Here is a 6,000-nt window from a genome sequence, read left to right on the forward strand (position 1 = left end):
TTCTTGCTATTTTCTGTCAGTCTCTCATATTACATGAAGACTCCCTTTAAGGGCAGAGGATGTTTCTTTTGTACTCTCCTGTCTTTAAGACTCTTGATCCAAGTAAATTTTAAATGAATAAACATATATAAATGTTGCCTACATGAATGAATGGAATGCAAGTGGATTCATGGATGTCTTGCAATGGCTTATACCCTATAAATCTTCTCCCACTGAAGCATCTTTGCTTTTTGACTCATATTAAAGAGAATTCTCTCAAATTTCACTGCTGGGTATATCATATGTGATAGATCCTTTTAGTACAGACCTCTTCAGATATAAAAGATCTCTTGTATTTTTAGTTAGCTAAGAATTTTTTCTTTTAGCAGTGAATAAAAGTTATCAAATGCATTTTTGCATTTCATTGGATAGTCATAGAATTCTAATCTGTTAAAATGGTGAATTATTGAATTGTTAAAGCAAACTTTCATTCTTTGCATACACTCTAATCAATATGTATCATCTTTTAATATGTATTTGACTTGTTTGTTTAGTTTGCATCTTTGTCTTTGAGTGAGTGTGTTCCTTTGTTTTTCTTGAGTTGTTCTTGTACCCATGCATGAAACAATATATTTTAATCAGGGATTATTAAGTGTAAGTTTCTTCTTCTTCACACCTTGCAGTATAGGGACTCCACTGTGGATAATTTTGGACATGGGATTTGGCTGTGCTTCCTGGGTGGTTTTGTCATTAACTTTTTAGACAGTCTGGGGAGGGTGGTTGGGTAGTAAAAGGTAACCAATGAGTAAAAAATCACACACATTTACTACCTTTGGCAAAGAGGAATATTCCCCATATATAGATCAGGTAATAAACGATTGTTGATAAATTGTAAGACAAGAAATCTTCTGTGGCAAAGAATGTTTGAAATATTTATTTTCTGTTAAATTCTTATTTGATTTAGAATATTGTTTTAAATTACATTCTAAATTATAAGAAAAATAATAGCTAAGATTTATGGACATTTGAATGGAATATATTATTATTTCATACATTCACAGATCGATACGGATATATGACAGGTGATCGGAGAAGACAATGGCACCCCACTCCAGCACTCTTGCCTGGAAAATCCCATGGATGGAGAAGCCTGGTAGGCTGCAGTCCATGGTGTCGCTGAGGGTCGGACACGACTGAGAGAATTCGCTTTGACTTTTCACTTTTGTGGATTGAGGAAGGAAATGGCAACCCACTCCAGTGTTCTTGTCTGGAGAATCCCAGGGACAGGGGAGCCTGGTGGGCTGCCGTCTAGGGGGCTGCACAGAGTTGGAGACGACTGAAGTGACTTAGCAGCAGCAGCATGACAGGTGATGGGGATAATGTTTGTTAACTATAACAAAGGTAATCAGTGCAACGAGATCTTTTTTCTCCCACCAGGAAATAGAAAACTGCTCTATTTTGTGTGACTGAAAAGGGACAGAACTTCTCCAAATGTTTACAAGCTACTGATAGCAGCATCATGAACAGAAGCTCACCCAGCATTGCAGCTGTGCAGCTCTGCTATGAGCACCTGAACAGATCCTGTGTGAAAACCCCCTACTCACCAGCTCCCCGCCTCATCCTGTACACAATGTTTGGTTTTGGAGCTGTGCTGGCTGTATTTGGAAATCTCTTGGTAATGATTTCCATTCTCCACTTCAAGCAGCTGCATTCTCCAACCAATTTTTTGATCGCTTCCCTGGCTTGTGCGGACTTCATGGTGGGAGTGACTGTGATGCCCTTCAGCATAGTGAGGTCTGTGGAGAGCTGCTGGTATTTTGGGGAGAGTTACTGTCAATTTCATTCCTGTTTTGACGTGTCATTCTGTCTAGCTTCCATCTACCGCTTGTGCTTTATCTCTCTGGACAGATACATTGCGATCTCTGATCCCCTGGTCTATCCAACCAGGTTCACTGTGTCTGTTTCTGGCATGTGTATTGCCTTCTCCTGGCTCTTTTTGATTATTTATTCTTTTTCTCTTCTTGGCACAGGAGCAAATGCTGCTGGACTGGAGGATCTAGTAAGTGCTCTCACCTGTGTGGGAGGCTGTCAAATTGCAATGAATCAAAGTTGGGTATTGGTGAATTTTCTATTATTTTTCATCCCCACCCTTGTGATGATAGTTCTTTACTCCAAGATTTTCCTCATTGCTAAACAGCAGGCTAGAAAAATTGAGAGTCTGAACAACAAGACTGGGTGATGCTCAGAGAGCTACCAAGACAGAGTGGCCAAGAGGGAGAGAAAGGCAGCAAGACCCCTGGGCGTCACAGTGCTGGCGTTTCTCATCTCCTGGCTGCCTTACTTCCTGGATGCCATCACTGACGCCTTCCTAGGTTTCATCACTCCCACATATATTTATGAAATACTGGTTTGGATTGCTTATTATAACTCAGCTATGAACCCCTTGATTTATGCTTTCTTTTATCCTTGGTTTCGAAAAGCCATCAAACTCATTGTCACTGGCAAAGTCTTGAGAGCGAATTCCTCGACAGTAAATTTATTTTCTGGGTAAGTTCACTTTTAAGATGGAGGAATTGAAAATAGATTCACAGTGAACACACCATTGGGTAGAAAATTTAATCATATATCTGCAAGATCTTCTAATGCAAAAAGCTTCTGATATGACCAAACACTTAAATTCAGTTTCATCATTCTTTAATCAATATAACATAAAAACCTGGTTGTTATGGAAACAGCATGACCTTGGAGCCAGAAACATTTAACACTGATCTGGGCCTGCTACTTCTCTCTGAACCTCACTGTGTTTCTCTAGTTAATAATCTCCCCTTTGTAGCATCCTTAAAACATTTAAAAGAATGCATGACAAGGATCTAGTATATTTTTGTTATTCTAAATCCTCCCTTTTATTACTTTATGGTAGTTCAATCCCTGGTTAAGACTTTTCTTTATTCCTTCTGGAAGATACAGAGGTCCTGGTCTAGGAAGGGCAAATATTGAATCTGCACTGTCAGGTTTTCAAATTTCTGAGTCAAGGATATGATAATCAGAGTCAGGTAAAATCAATCTAGAGACAGAGTTCTTTACTACCCTATCAATTGAATTATTCACTATGGGAAAGGTAATTGGTGCCATAAATACCTTTCATTTGTTGAATGAGCTTCTTCTTGTTGATTGTCTGCTCATAACATTTCAGCTGTGTTTAGAAATTTTACCAGTTAACTTATGTTCAGTGCATGCATCAGTTTCTAAGATTGTCACTCATTATCATACTTCATCTTAAATTAACTTACTATTTCCTCACTTCTGCATTATTCCAAAAGTTACTTATAAGAGTTTTCATGGATTCAAACGAAAGCCCAAATTTAAAATGTGCCCAGAAGAATAGAAAACTGAAGTGAAGAGTGTAAAGGATGGCAGACAGAGGCCGATAAGTGCATTTTGTGTAATCCACAAATCTGAAACTGAATAAGTTAAGCAACTCACATTGGGTACAACTTAGCCAGCTTTTTAGACATGCAGACTTGTTCTTGGTACTAAGATTGGAGGATGTTGTATATATATTTTAAATAAATTAAAAAAATTTTAAATAAATTGCTTAATTCTATTCTAACTTTAGCTTTGTTGTCATCAGACACCAAGATTTAAAATTCAGAGTGTCACATCTTTGTAGCAGGAGTAAATACACATCAATATATTCTTGTTATTTTTCTGTAATTTCTTGCTTGTTGTAAATCAGTCTTACATTAGCACATCATTTCTATTATTAAACAAATGCTTCAAATTGGTAAAATTTTCCTGAGATAGTGAATTATTTCTGATTATATTCTACTTGTGTGAAACTCTCAATCTGATGATTAAAGATGATAGACATGATTTAAAGGCACTCTAGACTGCTTAGTATTAGTTTAGCCACAATTCTTCAGTTCTGAACTGGAAATTATCAGCTATTTTCATTTAGGGTTTTCAATGCAGTAACTTTAATTCTATTTCACAGCTATAGAGAAATTATATTTCCTCATTTTAAATATAAGAAAGCTAAAATTAAAGTGTTTACAAACTCTGCTGAATATCATAAAGCTTCCAGATTCAAACAAGCGCTTCTAACATCTTGTTTAATATATTTTCACTTATCTTTTTTCAGTAGAGCTTCACATGTACTAGACAAATCATTAATTTTTCCACTTTCCTAGATCTACATTTCTTCAGTTTATATAACTATGTCAGAACTTTCTTCTTTAAAAAAAATTAAGCTCCTGCTCTCATTTTTCTCTACTATGAATTACTCTGGTTGGTGTGGGAACTAATCCATTGGCCTTTGTTTCAATGAACATTTATTGAGTGCTTCTGATATGCAAACCTAAGAATGCTTTGTTTGAGTTATAGGCCACTCATTCTGTGCTTGGGACTGACTTACCTGCCCTACTTAGTCTTCACAATACTATGTGAGAGAGAATACTATTGCTATATTATTACTTCTAGGTCATAAATGAGGGACACGAGGCATAATGAGGTGAGTCTCATTGCCACGGCGGTGTATTTGTTAAACAATAGAGCTGATACTCACATCCAAAGAATCAAAGAATAAGTAAAGTAACCAATAATTCTTTCTCCTCTGTTGTGGCCCAGTCACTGCAGTCAAGTTATTGAGAGCAATATGAACACAAGACTTGGTACCAATTTTTTAAAGGAAAAAAATCAGTCATCACAGAGAAAAGACTAAACACAACTCTTTGGAGATACCAGTACATTGATGGGAGTAATTGATTTAGTGATGTATCATTTAACCTACAATTCTTCATTATGTATTTTACTGTATAAAGTTTTCCCCCTGAGGGTGAAGAGAGGTTCATTTAAATAAATTACATCTTAATTTCTACAGCAGGATTGGTCTGCACATCAAGCAAATACAGGCTCTTGTTTTTTCTATTACTAATTACTTGGTTCCTTTGAGCCTCTTCTCCATAGCAAGTCTTGTACATTCAAAACACCTCATGCCATCTTTGTGTTGTGGGTTTCCAAATTGCATTTAACTTTTTTCATGGATATAGTGGGGCTTCCCTTGTGGCTCAGCTGGTAAAGAATTTGCCTGCAATGCAGGAGACCTGGGTTCGATCCCTGGGTTGGGAAGATCCCCTGGAGAAGGGAAAGGCTACCCACTCCAGTATTCTGGCCTGGAGCATTCAGTCCGTGGGGTCACAGAGAGTTGGACACTTTCACTTTCAAAGGGCTTCCCTGGTGGTGCAGAGGTTAAAAAAAAAGCTTCTGCCTGCGATGTGGGAGACCTGGGTTCTATCCCTGGGTTGGGAAGATCCCCTGGAGAAGGAAATGGCAGTCCACTCCAGTATTCTTGCTTGGAGAATCCCATGAATGGAGGAGCTTTGTGGGCTATAGTCCACGGGTTGCCAAGAGTCGGACACGACTGAGCGACTTCACTCATAGCCTCTTCTCCATAGCAAGTCTTGTACATTCAAAACACCTCATGCCATCTTTGTGTTGTGGGTCTCCAAATTGCATTTAACTTTTTTTTAATGGATATAGTATATTATTATGATAGCAAATGATTATATTTGCACCTTTTATACTCCTTCAATAGCTCATGTATTAAGAATATGTTGTAAAGTTTGTCTTCATTTTTTTTTGTGTGGATGAGAAATTAAAACAGTAGCAACTGAATACATATCTAAATAGCTCCTACCTTCTTAGGAACCACTTTGTTCATTTGCCCATCACACTACTTGCTGCTTTCTGATCATATGTTGGACATATTTATATTATATTTATACATGTATATATATATATATATATATATATATATATATATATATTTATAGTGCCCTATCTCTCCTCCTGCACTGTGGCCCACAATGTGTCTGCAATGCAGGAGACTTCGGTTTGATCCCTGGGTTGGGAAGATCCGCTGGAGGATGGCATGGCATCCCACTCTAGTATTTTGCCTGGGGAATCCCCATGGACAAAGGAGCCTGGCGGGCTACAGTCCATAGGGTCACAAAGAATCGGACA

At 37.7% G+C, this 6,000-nt stretch overlaps 1 pseudogene; it reads left to right on the top strand.

The window, feature by feature from the left end:
- Nucleotides 1-1,498: 1,498 nt before the first annotated feature.
- Nucleotides 1,499-2,530, top strand: LOC101118451 (trace amine-associated receptor 7a-like; annotated as a pseudogene).
- The last annotated feature ends 3,470 nt before the right edge of the window (nucleotides 2,531-6,000 follow it).

The sequence above is a fragment of the Ovis aries genome, chromosome 8, assembly GCF_016772045.2.
Source record: "Ovis aries strain OAR_USU_Benz2616 breed Rambouillet chromosome 8, ARS-UI_Ramb_v3.0, whole genome shotgun sequence".
Classification (NCBI taxonomy): Eukaryota; Metazoa; Chordata; class Mammalia; order Artiodactyla; family Bovidae; genus Ovis; species Ovis aries.